This window comes from Anser brachyrhynchus (assembly GCF_964034855.1).
Source record: "Anser brachyrhynchus genome assembly, chromosome: 16".
Lineage (NCBI taxonomy): Eukaryota > Metazoa > Chordata > Aves > Anseriformes > Anatidae > Anser > Anser brachyrhynchus.
In genome coordinates, this window is record NC_137734.1 from 12,966,360 (window position 1) to 12,982,525 (window position 16,166).

Genomic DNA, 16,166 nt, shown 5'->3' on the forward strand with positions numbered 1-16,166 from the left:
ACCAAAACTAAAGCACCGCGTGGCCGTATAAATGAGAAGCAAGCACCAGAGTACCAACGGGGGGATTATCTCCATGAATTATCTCCAGCCTGCTGTGCCCTAAGGAGGGTGTCTCCATGCACTCACCACGGCCACCTCCAAAGCAGCACCGAGCCCCAGACCATCCCACGGGGGGGGGTCAGGGGCAATGCCCCCGCTCCCAGCCCCCGGCTGCGCTGGGCAGAGCTGGCTTTTAAGGCATGATTTTTATTCCGCCACGGTCGCTTTCTATATTAATTTTATCCGGCATCAAAAGCCCTTTCATATGTTAAACTCTAATTCATATGCTAATACCTAATTTATGGTAAGGTAATTATTTTTTGTTGAATTTATTATTCGGCCTTCACTGGGGAAGGCAGAGGCAGGCAGCGGTGGGTTTGGGCACTCCGCGGTGTGGATGAGTGGGACGGAGCTGGCTAATGCCTCTGGCACCTTGGGCATAAACGGGACAAAAACCTGCCCTGTTCTGCCATGGACATCCCATTCCCATCCGTCTCTCAGCCTCATCTCCCCGCAGAGCTGCTCCTGCCTGTGGCGGCCAGTGGGTGCTCCCAGGCAGGGGTGCCCAGCAGCACTTGTGCTCACCCCCAACGTGCACCCATGGGTGCCCTTGGCCGGGAGCACCTGGATGGGGACACGCCGTGGGGTATTTGCATGGGAAGAATTGGGAAGGCACATCCACCAGCTTGGGAAGGTCTGCTTGGGAGGTCTGAAGTGGCACCACCGACAGAACCCCAAGAGGCACGCACCAGCACGCACAGCCACTGGCGTTCTGCCCCACAAACCACGGACCCGTGCCCAGTTCTTGTCCTGGGGAGGCCCACAGGGACTGGGCACAGTGGGGACAGGCAGCGGAGGGCACCAAGCTGACTGAGGGGCTGGAGCACTCCTCCGAGGGGAGGCTGGGAGAGCTGGGACAGCTCAGCCTGAGACCGAGACCTGGGGGGGGGGGTCTTAAATGTCCCTTAACACCCACAGGGAGGCGAGAGGACGGAGCCGGGTGGCTCCCAGTGCCAAGACAAGAGGTGAGGGGCACAGACAGGAAAACCAGAAGTTCCACAGAAACACCAGGAGCAGCTTAATCCTCTCCCCTGTCCCAAGAAGAGCACCAGTCGGCACAGCAGCAAGGGCACCCCCGTGCCTGCCCAAGCTCCAGGCCAGGAAGGACAGCCCCCCTCCCGCTCGTGGTGGCACCGCTGCGCCGTGCGGGGAGCATATGCTGAATGTAAAGACACGATGGCAGTTTATCCTCCGCCAATTTTTTTTTTTAACAGTCTATTTTCTGCTTGAGGAAGCAGGTGCATTTCCTATCCTCGCAGCATCAACAGCCAACAGGCTGGCGGAGGTGTGATGGCTCCAGGACAGTGACGCCGCCTGGAATTTCACAGCCCTGACACATCTGCTAATTATGCCAAACGAGCTCACCTCAGCCCCAGCCTTCTGAGCTGCACGCATTAAATTAAGTGGGAGCTGTTAGCGGGGCAGCGGCACCAAGCCACCACGCAGTGGGATGGGGACGGGACTGGCGGGGTCCCCACCACCCTGCCCGCACGCAGCCACTGCCAGACGGGTGACAGCCGCCTGAAAGAGCCAGGATCAACCTCTTCCCTTCCTTTCCCCCACCAAACCCTTACCTTGCATCCCCCGGCTTGGCTACGCCACCGCGCTCACCTTCCCCAGGACCCAGGCAGCGCCTTCTGCCCCCTCCCCAGCTCTCTTTTCAATTAACCCTTTTTCCCAAATCCTGCGCTCAACGCCCCAGCCCGTCCCGGGGATTTCGCGCATGTATATTATTGGTTCTCCATCTTATATTTTTAGCATTAAAAGCTGCCATTTGTTCCAACGATCCGAACAAACTCCAGTAGGCAAGATGAAGCTGTAACTCCCTCAAGCTAAACTCCAAATTCATTTCATAATCCTTAGATAAAAGCTTAGAAGCCAGAATATTCATTACCAACCCGGGCTCCGCGAGCAGCCGGGGTAGTAATGGAACGGAGCAGATTTGACACAGGGGATGTTGCTACAGAAATTAGCCTGTCATAAGATTACAGGGACTAAGTGTTATTGGGTGATAAGGTGTGATGTGTTAATATTAAATTATCTCACCAAAAAAAAAAAAAGGAAAGAAAGAAAGAAAAAAAAAGTAAAAAGAATGTAACAAAAAAAAGGCACCGATGAAACTCACATTTATTAAAAGCCCTGAATATGATATTAAAAGATCACAGATAAGCTAGTTTATTTCTGTGCTGGAGATCAAATTGGAAGAATTCTCCAGGAGGGATTTCTTTGAATGGAGCATTACAACAATAAAACAAAAAAGAGCCTTTAATAGATGTTGCGGGACTAATGAAGCCTTAAAAATGCCAGACTAATCTCTCAGGAGAGGGTTCATTAACCCTTCATTCCCCCTCTTGTTGCAGCAAAATAGGGATTAAATAGAGTGTTTCAGTGCCAAATAATACTCTGTACATACCAAATGCTCTCTCTACAGAGAGGAGATTAACTTTGCCTCTGCGCGACACGCGGATCGGATGGGATGCTAACAAAGCTCGCTGGCACAAACTATAAACCACAAGCACAAAGCTTAAGTGATTTGTCCAAGTCGCCAGCACCAGCGAGATAACAATAGGGCCACGGAGCACTGAGGGTTTGCTTAAAATTGGGATTTGTTCGTAGTCGGGCAGTAACAAACATCTCTGACGCCCAGCCCGCATTCGTCCTGCACCTGCGAGCTGCATCCATCACGCGCTGGCCCTGTTCATCCTTCCTGCACCTCCTGACCCAGGGAGAATCGCAAGCCCCCAGCACTGGCACGACCTCAGAGGCACCGGATCTGCTCTGCCCAGCACCCAAAGGACTCACATCTTATAAACCCAGCTGTAACACCCCTCGCTGCCCTGCTCTGAGGCACATCCAGCCCCGGCTTCACGTGAGGCAGGGGAAGGGCAGGGATGAACTGGTGCAGCTCCCGCAGCAACTTCTGAGCCACGGGTTAGGCCATCTTGGGCTGGCTCTAAAATCCAACTGCCAGGAAAAAGAAGAGAACGTTTCTCCCCGCTTACAGCTCATTTTACAGTAGTGGGATGTGTCTGTTCTTTCTGTACAAAGGATTACCTTTTTTTTTTTTTAAATATTCTTTCTGTGAAATCTTTTCTGACCCACAAGCAGTATAAAAATGCAACCGAGGGATGCAGAACAAGGCTATATATACGTCGGGGGATTTGGAAGCAAACACAAGTGTTGGCACTTAACAAATAATAAATAACCAGCATTAATTATTGATCACAGCCCTGGCTAATCAAGTTTCACCCCTGTGGGTACCACAATATCTTCAGACCCCTTTGATAGGGCCTGTGAAGGGGGGAGCTACTGATGTCTGTACATCCCGAGCACGCAGAGCTTCGAGGGAAGCCTGCAATAGCATAGCAGGGTGGGAAGGTCTGAAATCCCCATGGGCAGTGAGATAAATATCGAGCAAGCGCCCACTTTGGCCGAGACGGGTATTTTGGGTTGTACGAGCTGGGAATGGGTCTGAGAGTGCACCCAAGGGAGCGGCCCCACAGCTGCAAGGGTGCCAGCCCTGCCCCGCACCTCCTTTCACAAGCGATTTGTAAAGGTGTAATGCAAGAAGAACCTGCAAGAAGAACCTGCCTCGCCATCCTGACAGCAGAGGACTGCCTTCCCCCTTTCTGTGGCTGTTAAATCCTGTTATTACATGCAAGCCGTTATCAGCACGTCACCGGCGTCTCTTGACAAAGCTACATACCTGTGTAGACAGCTCGCCCATGCTTGCTTATTTACGATTCAATGTAAACACTCCGGTTTGGTTTTCCTCCTGTTTATCACTCTGTGGCTGCAGGATTTTTTTCTCCCTGTGTGAGCTCAGGGCACTGAACCTTCATGCAAAGCTCTGTCACTGCCATGCTGCCCCAAAAACTTCCCACTGCTGCGGCAGGTTGGCAAACCCGCTGCTTCTGCTGCTTTATTTTCTTTTCTTTATTTTTATTTTGCATAATTACCAGCAAGCCATTAACCATTGGCTGCTTTAACCCGATATTTTAGGGCACTTCTCACACCCTGCCCTGGAAATAACTCGGCAGCTGCTGCCTTGCCAGAGGAGTGGTGGGACCAACCCGAGGACACACACCTCTCGGGGTGGCAAGGAAAACATCTGCAGCTCATGAGGCCTCACATCTCCAAGATAGGGAAAGACCTTGCAAAAAAAAAAAAAAATCCAGAGCAGGAAATCAGCAGAGCAGAAGGAACCTTACTGGGACCAGAGCAGGGACCTGAGCTCCACAGGACTGTGCTGGGACACGCAGCGCGCCCGCTCCCTTCCTTTGAGCTTCCCTTTGAGCTTTGCCGAAGGAAGAGTTAAATACGTACTGCATATACTAACAGCAATGTTTCTGGGGTCCTCGATAAGTCTGAAAAACAGAAAATAGTGCAAGTGGTTTACCCACATTCCTCCTTCCCAGTAGATGCATCCATCCCCCAGACAATTTATGAGCCCTCATCCAAGCAAAGCATCCGTGTTTCTTAGAAGGACATCCGTGCCCCTTCCCAAACCTTTCTGAAAATGTGCATTTCAGTGATTCTTTCTTGCTGGAGGCAATGAGGTGAGTTCCAAGAGTTAAAAGCCTGCCCATCAGACTTTTCCAGAGCTCATGGGATGGGGGAGAAGCCCAGCAGGCTTTCACATAACCCCACAAATGCAGATCCCACACCCCGCCTGCGCTCCTGTCCATGGCCCACGGTAGAATTTGGGATTTGGGTTCGCTTCGCCCCGGGGGTGCTGGGGAAGCAGCTCCAGGGGCACATCGCCGTGAGGCAGCCAGGCACACATCCGTCTCCAAAAAACGGGGACCATGAGGACGGCAGTCCCTGGGAGAAGAGCTGCCGCCTGCTTTATAAAACTTTCCCATCCAAATTGTATTCCCTCCTGCTCAGGCACCACGCAGTTGCTAATTTGTGCTAGAAAGGAGGGAATTGAGTATTCCCTCCATTGCTGCACGGGGAATAGCCCCAGTTTCCCAGAAATCTCCCCTGGCTTGTCTTTTAAAATATGCATAAACAATGCCACAGTGTCCTTTAGGCAGCTTGCTGGAAAATATTAAGGAATACAAATATATCCTCCCCACCTCACACTCCAAGCTGCCCAGCAAAAACAGCAGGCATTTAATTAGAGCTGTTTTCTAACCCCTGTCCATGAATACCTTGGGACAGGCCAGTAACCCCTCCTTGCCCCCCAGGACCCCGATAGATCCCAAACAAACCCATGGGAAGCTGCTCTGCTGCATGCTGGTGTCACTGAGCTCCATTCCCACACGTTATTATCCACAAGGTCAGACAAAAACCTACGGAAAGTGTTGGGATTATTTCCTAGGAGGGAGCGTAAGCAGCCTGTCAGCCCGGGTGACCTTGGGGCTTTATCTCCCATCGCAGCAGTAATCCCCCCGGGCTGGAGCAGTCCTGCAGCCTCGCGGGGCAGGGAGGCAGCGGGAGGCACGGCCAAACCCGCCGGGCTCCGGTGCTGCAGCGGCTGCTCAGGTCCTTGCCCCTGTCCCTGCAGCACCCTGGATGCCTGGGTCTCATGATAAAGTCCTCCCCAGAGGCCAGACCCACTTTGGGATAAGCACATCTCCATCCCTGCAGGGGAGGAGGATTCTCGGGGCATGGATGCTGCAGGGAGGGGACGGGATGGGGCTCATGGACCACTTGCAATCCCCTTTCCCCTCGAGCTCTGTTTTCTCCTGTATGGGAAATGTTCCTCCTTCCTCCTCATGCCTGTGATCCCTGCAGTCCGTCATCCCATCGTGCAGCCCCCCAGGTGCCTCAGCCCCACAGCACACAGCCCTGTGTGGTCGTGAACGTGCCAGAGCAGTGGAAACAAGAACAAGGTTTTCAAGCAGGGCTCTGTGAAAAGGAAGGAGGAAAACCTGCTCGTGCTCATATCCCCAAGCTCCACAGATCCCCCATTACTTCAGGATTTAAGGCAGAGCCTTGCTGCCTGACTCAAGGGACGTGGGAATAGGCGGAAAATGGGATTTGGAGAGCAAAGCTGCTAGCAGGGATAACCAAGAGCAGAACAAGGAACGCTGCCCACGCCGCTGCCGCCTTCGCTGCATTTCTCACCACTGAACCGGGGACAAGGGGAGGATGGTGGCTTCGAGGAGAGCGGGACCCCTGCCTCCTGTGCCCACGTCCCTGCTCAGTGCGCACCCCGAGGGGACGGGGATCCGGCAGGAGAGTGGGGCAGAGCCTGGCCCCGAGCGGCTCTTTACTTGCAGCGACATCGATCAGTTCTGTGATCTGCTGATCACCTCGTTGGCGTAACTGAAAAATCCATTATTACAGGATTCCGAAACAAAAATAACCAAAAAGGGGGGGAAAAAATTAATTCAGAAGCGGTCCTGCTTCCAAACCTTGTGCGTTGGGTCACTGCCATCTAGAGGCAGCGAAGCGCCAGAAAGCATCCAAAAGCGCCCAGGCTTTGCACAGCACCCAGGGGCCAGGCGGCCCAGGCATTTTGGGGGAAGAGACCCCAGTGCCACAGTGGGGACACTCCATCGTGCCCCTGTGCCTCTCCCCGGCCCCGCAAAGCTCCTGGAGTCAGGGGGACACGGGCTGGACACCGAGATCGGGCGCAGCCCTGGCACGCAGCCGGCCTGTGAGCGCGCAAGCAGCTCCGGTAACAGAGCGGCCAGCCGCCGCCTCGGGGCAGAGGAATATTTCAGCATTTCATTTTCATCCCAAATTAGACTGAAACAGCTAAATAGGATTTTTTTTTTTCCCCCGCTAATGGAAAATTCAGGAAAAATATTAACTGTGAAAATGAGATGAGAAAATATCAAATGCTGCCCACCAGTGGGGTCCAGGCTTGGGCTGCGCCTCCCTGTGCCAGCCGATTTTGCAATTGATGGAGCTGTGCTTGTACCCTTTAAAGCTGGTTAAAGACTTGGAGATGATCTCCACTCCCTTGCCGACCCCGTGCAGGTCCTGCACGTCGCATCGTCCTTTCCTGACAATGCCCAGCATGCCTGCACCAGGCGAGCTCCAGTTCTGCTTCTTTTATCGGCATTAGTTCCTACCTGTGGGTGCTGCCCGGCTGCCAAGGAAGCTGTCCCCACCTGGGAGCATTTCTGCATCAATCGCACGGCGTTTGCTCCTGCAAAGAAACGGCCCCCAAAGACAGGCTGTGCTCTTTGATGCAGATCTGACTTTCCTTTTGGCGTGGTTTTCTTTGACACAAAGGAAAGCCTTTGTCTGACAAAGTCTTTGCTGACAACACCTGCAGGGAAAAGGGGCCAGGGAGGATGAAACGTGGCCCTTTTCACCTTGCATTAATTTCTTGCACTTTGACTTGCACCATCTCGCCAGCTTCATCTACTGCAACCTATGGATGTATCGGCCACTGGTGAGCTCCCAAATCGTGCCAAGTGAACCCTCCACCACCCCCAAAGGGAATGCAGAAACTCCAGTGACTTTGGAGCTGGGAAAGCAATCGGAAATCAAAAGGTTCTGGGTCTCAGTAATCACCATAGCAGGGCTTTATTAAGCAAATTATTACCAAGCAAGTAAATAAACCAGCAGGAATCAAAGCGATGATCAATAGCACAGCTCGATGCGGGGCAGCCTTAGCACATGTGAGCCTGTAGAGCCACTGCCACCCCCAGTAAAACAATAACCCCAAACAATAAACCCCAAACACGGGGCAGCCATCCCCTCGGGATGCTTTCTCACCCGAGGGAACGTCTCCCACCTCTGCACGGTCCCGTTTGACAGCAGCGACCTCACAAAGCAGCGACCTTGTGGCAGGGCAGGGGCTTTGCTGCTCGGTGCGCACGCTGCCCGCCAGCAATGAGCAGCCCTCTGCAGGGGTGATGTGTGGGGCTGGCGGTGATCAGACCCCCGATACCTGTTAATAAAGCACAGCAGAAGCAAGGACACCTCTCTACACCAGCAGGGGTACATCGCCCACTTGGCCTGCAGGGGCTGCGTTACTCACAGGGGCAGCACAGAACCATGGTGCCAGGCTTGGCTCTGTGCAACTCCTGCCCTGTGCCTGCAGGAGCAGCCCCGATGCGGACCCAGCTCCCCACCTCCTCCTTCTCACATCTCTTTTTGCAAAGCCGACCAGCAGCGGCGATCCCAAAAGCAGAGGGCCGCTCGCTGCCCAACACGTCCCAAATTTCCCGCTGCACCAGCCCAGCCATAATCAGCTTTGGGTTATCTCAGCCTCCTAAAGCACCAGGCACGGATAACATCCCATCTGTTACTGACTGCCTGAGCCTCCCCAGTCACGCAGGTGCTTCCCCCCAGCAACCCACCACCAATTATCAGGAAGTGAAAAGAGAAAAAGAGGAGAAAAAAAGTTAGCACTAAGCAGGTGAAAACCAGACATTGTCACAACCAGCAGCTGGCGGCTGCAGTTCCTCAGCAGCACAAGGACGAGAGGATACGCAGAGAAGTCAGACAGCAGTGGAGTTACACTGACCAGCACCGAGGACGTCCTCCCTGGTGCATGCAGGAGCACAGGTGCCCGCAGGGCCAGCTCTTCTCCCATCACATCCCCCTGGGTGACCCCAGCTGACAGCGCATGACCGGCTTTTGCTGCCCCTGTGGAGGTGAAACAATCTGCTACAGACTTGGAAAGGGAGCACAAAAAGGTGAAAGATGCCAAATATTTCCTCAGCATCTTCCCACCTCTGTGCACGGGGACAAGCCACGGGGGCGTGCGGCCAGCCTCGACTTTTCAGAGCACGCTGCAAAGTAAGATCCTGGAAATCAGAGATGGCTGGTTTTCAGCAGTCTTTGTTCCACTTAATTTGGGGTTTAAACAACCTTGCAGGAGGGTTTTCATCAGTCTGATTGCCTCAAGTGGTAAAACTCAGGTCATGCAGTAGAGAAACAGGGCCCAAAAATAACTGCAGCAGCCAGAGAACAGCACTAGGCTAACGAGCATCCTTTGGAGCTGCCTGGCAGTTTTGCACTTGCTGCATGTTGGCCCCGGTGGCCAGGTTTTGTGTGCTAAACCCTCTGCATGCCCGAATCCAGCTGCAATGGGATGGAGAGCAGGTCCCCCAGGTACCAGCACGGCTCACCTCCTCCCTAGGATACACTCACAACAGGGAATTTCGGTACGCGATGCCCTGGAGCAGCTTTGCCTCCCAGCTCCCACCGTGGTGCTCCGGCAGCCTCCAGGTAGGGACAGAGCACGGAGCAGCAGCCCCTGCCCCCGGGGTTTGCAGCACGCCCGAGCTCACGCTGCCAGCTCTGCTGAACGGACTTCATTTTTTATTTGGTTTTACCAACCTTCGCATGTCTGGACACAAGAGCTGGGATTTATAGCTTGCACACAGTACAGTATGAAATCTCTGCATCTCCCTGTTTAAGATATTTGCAATCATGATGTGTGATCTGCCCCGTTATTAAATGCTGGTGCCAAGGAGACTGATACAGGGGAAGCAATTTCCTAGAAGGTGGGAGAGCCCAGCCAACCTCCTGCTCTCTACTCCCAGGGATGCAGCACGGCCCCTGCGTGCACCACGCTGCGCACCGCCCTGCTCTGCTATCACACCAGCCCGGGCCAAACCCAGGCAGCAATGCTCCTGCTCCTGATGCATCTGATTTATGGCATGCAGTGAGGAGGGGGAAATCAAAGCAGCAGGCCTGCTCAGGGCCAAGCCTGGCAGCAGCAGCTGCATTGCCCCATGCACATCTGCCCAGCTGGCCCCAACCCACCAGCAGGAGGGCAGGGAGCCTTAAAACAGACCTTTTCCAGCAACCCTGCACGCACACGAAGCTTCCCACAAAGCCTGGCTCAATCTGCTGTGTGCTGCTGGCTGCCCTGTCCTTGCCGCTGCTCAATTCCAGCTCCCCTGTAACCCCAGCTGAGCTCCAGGTGCAAGCCACCACGCTGTACCACGTTGTACCCCCCACCTCAGGAGACGTCAGTTCTGCTGCTAGCCTTCGTGTCTCCAACTTCCCAAGCAACTGAAGCACGCCGCAGCTCGGGGCTCTCCTTCTGAAACGTTCCTGCATCCCTGCCTTTGCCCCTGCCAGCCCCAAAGCCCGTGCCTTGTTTGGAGCAGACGAGGGATTTCGGGCCGTTTGCAGCTACGCAGGAGCCCCGAGGCTGCAGGACGTGTGCTGCACTGATGGGACCTCGCACATCCTCTTGGAGCACCTGCGTCTTAATGACTTTGGAGAGCAAATTTCGGACATTGCAAATGCAGCAAAGCTAGCTGGGGTCTTTTCTGTGCCTTCCTAGCTCACTTGACCACTGTTTCCTTTCAAAGCAAGCCATAGAGCCAAAAGCATTCCCTTTAATGCACTTGATAGGGGTTTGATGCCAGTGGTGGGCTCTTTCATCTGCTGCTCCCTCAGTAAAGGATGCAGATAGAGAGATTAAAGGAGAGGGAAGCCTGGTGTCCGTAAGCCCCACACTGAGACCTGCTGGCTCCCGGGTCTCTGAGTCAGGCTGGTCGGCAGCAGGGAGAAGCAGAGCCTCCTGCAGAAGGGTTGGTGGTGAAACAAAGAACCATCGCTTCTGGTGAAAAGTGAAAAGAAAAAAAGAAATCTGTTTTGACTTGGAAATCTTTTGCTATTGTAAGTGAAACAGCAAGGTAAATACATTTCATCTGGGTTTCATCATTACAACTCACTCTGACATTTACATTGTATTAAAATTTTAATATTAATAGGATACTGCTATATAATGTTTAATAGATATCTATTTAATATTTTTTTTCTAAGCTAACATTTCACATGCTAACATTCGAGTGGCAAAATCCCCTTGCTCCATTAGAGAAGAAAGCAGCCGGCACCAGTTAGGATCTACCTGACGCCACCAAGGCTCAGCACCAAACACAGCCCCTGGAAACAAATCGCACTGACGCCAGTAGCATTTGCAAAAGCATCTCGAGGGCTCTTGACCGACCTGTACCAGAGAAGGGACTGGGAGAAAACGGCTCTGCCCAGCCCCGGGGCCACCCCAGGGCACCGAGCAGCACCCTGCATGCCACCGGGGGGGACCAGAGCCCACCGCGGGCACCCATCGCCACCGGGTGCTGGCTGTGAATTGCAACGGGGCCGGAGCTTCACGAGGCTGTGTCTGGATTTCAAAGCAGCTCCCCTTAACAGGGCTTTGTCTGGATGCCGCAGCCGTATAATAGGGCCCGGTCTTAAACCAGGAGTGTTTAATAGGATCCGATGGCTGTGCACGTATCTAATTGGACCTAATGTTTATAATCCTCCTTTCCTCCCCCTTTCCCAACCTCTCCCCTTTGCCACTCTCCCTCCCTGCAGCACCAAGAGCCTGCTCCCCAGCCGCAGAGGGGACGGGGCTGTCCTGGAGCCACCCCCAGCTGGAGGTGTCCCCGCTGATCCCTGGGGGCATCCCCCCCAGCTCCCCACTGCAAGTCCTCATTGCCCTGCAGGACTTCACCCAGCCCTGGATGGGCCCCAGGACACAGGCACAGCCCCTCATAAAGGTGTTAACAGGAAGAGGAATGGTAGCAAAAAGAAAATATATATATATATTAAAAAAATAAAAAATAAAACCACACTTGATTTGGCGAATGGCAAACATGTTGTGTTCTCTTTTTCCCATCCTGTTCTGCAAGAAGCACCAGTCCCAGCTTTTTATTTCAGCACTGCCTTCCTCCATGCTAGGAGTGGCAACCTAGGAAAGTGCAAAGTGCTGGCTCCCACCAGGAGCTGAGGCGTTCAGCTTTAGGGATCTGTAGCCGAAAACCAGGAGCAACATTCCTTTTGCCTTGTCATTTGTCAAAAGGGAACGTGCACATGTATTTTTAAAACACCTCTCTTCCACCACATTCAGGTCGGAGGAACCAGCATCTCTTTCAAGCAAAGCAGCATTATGGCATGCTCAGAGAGTCCCTACAAGAGCTCTGAAGATTCCCGTGCCCATTCCCTACCCCTTGGCTGGGACCTGCCCACCGGAGGGGCATGGGAGGCTCCTCGGCTCCAGCCACAGAACCGCCACCCCGCGGCATCACCAGGAGCACAGGGAGGACACAGCCCTGCAATTCCTGCACAGGTCTATCACACGCACACATTCCCGTACGCTGTTTTCTAAGGGATAAGAGCCTGAGTCTTCCTGCACCGCCTGAGCGCGAGGACATCTCCAGCCCAGCCCCTCTGGTGGCCAAAGAAGCCTCCTCCAGAAGCAAGCGGCCTCCCGCTGCCCACCTCCCCACCTCCAGGGGTCCCGCAGAATTCACATGGTTTATTTGCAGCTGAATCAAGCCCTGGCACTGCCCTAAGATTTATGCTCCACGCAGGTCTTATTGACAGACAGTGGGGTTGGAAGGTTAGAGAAGCAATATTTCCAGAATTTGCATAAAACAAGGGCATTTCATAATTTAGCTGATGCAGATTCGGGTAAGATGAAATTGTTGGCCATTTTATAATTAGATGGCTAATCATAAAATAACCTTTACGAGTCATCAAAAACCATTATTATAGAAATTAATTCCTGCTCTGTACCAAATGTATTTTACCCTTGTCCTTGAGGATCAGAGGCAATAACCGAAGATCTTTTCGGCAGGACTCATTCTGCAGCCAGCCCCACGTCATTACACTATTTTACGGATCACAAATGCTTAATCAATAACGCAGCGCTTTTGGGAACGATGCTCTTGCTCTTCTCTTTCTGTGGCTGGAATTGTTTGGCCGGCTGCTCACAAATCTTTTGACAGGGATTCATTGTTTTGGAGATACCCTTGTCTGCTCTGCAGGGTAGATCCATCAGCTGAGCTCTGCGAACGGGAAGTTTATTGGGGTAGAAAGAGACGTCCTGGCAAGCGGCTGGAGTCACTGCTCCAGGTTCGCTGCTCGACTTGGCAGGTTAATGAACAGCCCCGGGAAGCCATTAGGAATGCAGCGGCTGGCAGATCACCCCTTTGGGGAAGGAAAACAAAGCCGAGGCATCCCATCCCATTCCACACACCAGCTTTCCTCCACTGGTGTTGTCCCGACTCCCAGTGTCCCGTTACAGAGGGGCGGATGCATTGCTCTGTGGGTAGAGCTGAAGAGCAGGGGGTCCTCGGCTCCCCTCACATCACCTACTTCTCCACTACAACCCCATGAAGCAGCTCACAAATAAACCCTTCACTAACACTTGGCGAAGCCCAGGCCAGCCCTGTCCCCAAATGCACACAGAGCTTCAGCAGCATCCACGCCTTGGGGTCCCGCTGCCACCCTCATCCCCACAGCAGCAGCAGAAAATGGTTGGCCATCTCTGCCCCGGGGGCAAAGCAACAGCCGTGCTCTGCAGGGCAGCCCCTGCCCAGCACAGGTGACGAGCAACGTCCTTGGCAATGGCCTGCAGAAAATGCAGAGCCACCTAGGTCCTGCCCTCTCTGTTACATTTCCCCCACTCTTTTATAAGAGGAATTATCTACTGCAGGTCCCCCTTGATTTACGTTCAAGTGTTTTACAGGTGTACTCACCTTTTTTGACGTTGTCACGTGAGTAAACTTCGAACCTGCTCAGCCTTATGGAAGGAGAAGAAGGAGAAAAGCGAGTGTCAAACAAATCAGAAGAGATTTACACCACTGGTCTCTGAGGCTCAGCAGCTCTGCTGGGACATGAGATGGCACCAACTGCTCAGCTGCCACCAGTTCCCCCTGCAATGCATCAAGGAGGCGATTCACACAATAACGTGACATTTAGGGAGCTGGGTCAACTCACCCCAAAGTAATCATTTACCTGAAAAAGCAAAGGTCTTTATTTTGGCCTAAATAAGAGAGATTGAATAAGTTGGAGCAGCTAGGAAAGAAGAGGATTAAGTCTGTAACCTTCATAAACAAGAAATAAACCTGAAAAAAAAAAAAAAAACACTTCAGGAAATAAATCATGCATCACTTACTGCAACCTCTCTGCCTACATCTGTGCACTGCTGCTCAGACACGTGTGACCCTCTTCTAAACCTGGTGCTAATCCTAAAAGCCTAAAAATTGTTGACCCATCACTATTAATTAGCTCAGTTACCAAAACATACAAGATGATCGTGCTAGTAATTTCTGTACATCTACTGCATCGCCGCCTGGGGCTGAGGAGCTGGGCAGAAGACTGCCGGAGGATTTCCCTCCCATGCCCCATCAGCACCCCCAGGAACCAGCCGCTCCCTCAGGCCCGAATTGCAGCTTGGGTGCTGTCATGTCTGCAGCACAGGACAGCACGTCACCATGGCAAGCATGCAATAAACACGGTTATAGAAGAAACTTGTGATTATTCAGAAGCGTGTGTGGGCAGAAGCAAGCCCTACATGACAGAAAAGCGCTTCAGCAACCGCGGCAGACCTTTAACAATCTTGCAATTCCATATTTTCCCAGCTTTGCTTCTGGAAATTAATTTCCTTTTTTCTGAGCTGACAACACACCCATACCTCTCCACCTCACCTCACCCAAGGGAGAAGTCCCAGGGGACGAGCAGGCCCACCAGGAGCAGGCAGATGCAAAGCTGGCCTGGAAGGTTGTCCCACCTGCACCAGGCTCTGTCACGCAGCCCCGTCCCCATGGGGAGCCCCCCAGGATGTGTGGGGCCACTTTTCACCCCGTGGTCCGAGGCTGCCTGTGAGCCCAGGCAGGCTGGTGCTGCGTCTGGTTCGCATTACTCACGGTCTGGGTGATAAGGGAGCACTTTGGGTGATAACGGAGCGTTACTGGAGGCAGCTCCAGCTGGGGAGGACAGCTGGATCACACGCCTGCACACCACGCCTGGGGCATGATTCCTAAACAGAGCTATTCAGGATTTCAAGGACAGCGTTTTCCAAGCACTTCCACCAAGATGCTTGCAGAAGCCCTGTGTGCCAGCCCCTAGCTGAGGATGGGGGCAAGAAAGGACATATTTAGTTGGCTCCTTACCAGTGATGCCCAAAATGACTTTTATTTTTCGTCTGTTCAGAAGGAGGACCAAGACTCTGCTTATCCTCAGAAACAGCAGCTTTGCCTTCCTCCCCTTTGCTGGCTGGTGCAGAGCTGGAGCCCTGTGTCTGTACTGAGCCACTTTGGTGCACTCTCACCAGCTTCCCACCACCACCCGGCCTTTGGTCATCTCCACCTCCCCACGGCCTTCTGATGTCCTGGCATCACCTTTGTCCCACAGACACGGCCCCGAGGGTGGGAGAGGAAAGCAGCCAGCCCAGAGCCAGAAGGGCACTGATAAAACTCCAGCCTGAGACGAGATAAGGGAGAGAGATGGGGAAAGCTTCGTATTTCATTACAGCTGGTTCTGCCAACAGAGATCAGAGGCCTAGCAGTTCTCCAGCAGACCACAGAACACTCCAAAACACCCACGAGACACGGATTGACTGATCAAGCAAAATCAAGCAAAAAGAGGGGTCCTCTCCCCTTACTTTATCTTAAAAACACCTCTCCGGGTCATCTACACACCCAGAAAAAGCAACAGAAGGAACAAGACACACATTTGATGCTTAAGTGCATCTTTTCTAATATAATCACCACATGCGAATGCCTCGCCTCTAACACAAAGCCAGAGCGAATTGTCTGGGGACAAGCAGCAGATCTGTCACCAGGTCTGTGACCAGGGACCCAGGGAGGATCTCAGAAGCCTCCGACATTTGCAGCCCAGCACCTCGAGGGGAGCCGAGAGCAGCACGTGGCAGCACCCACCCTCCCCTGAGCCTTCCCCTCCAGTTCCACGTCCTCCCTCCGGTTGCCTGGGGGTAGAGAGGAGGAGGACAGGGAAGAAATCAGATCTCCAGGCCTTCTGCCATGCGTCATGCTGAGAGGCACAAGCCAGAGACACCCAAAGCCGGAGCTGCTCGGCTGTGCCATACACAATTCTTGACTTTTAACTAAGTTCGTCAACACAGAAGAGCTTTTGGCAGAGGACATAGGATACCGCACCCCACTGTGACCAGAGCCACAGGGACTGGCCACCCCTGCACCCTCCAACAAGACCTTTTATTTGGTTTAACCTCAAGGCAAACTGTGCTGGAGCAGCAGAAATTACCTAAATAAACATCCAGGGCCAGGACCAAGCCATGAGCAGACATCGCCACCTGCATGGGGGTTGGATGCCGAAGTGCAGGAGGTCCGGGTTCTGCATGGGTTCGAGGGGGCAAATACCAGCAG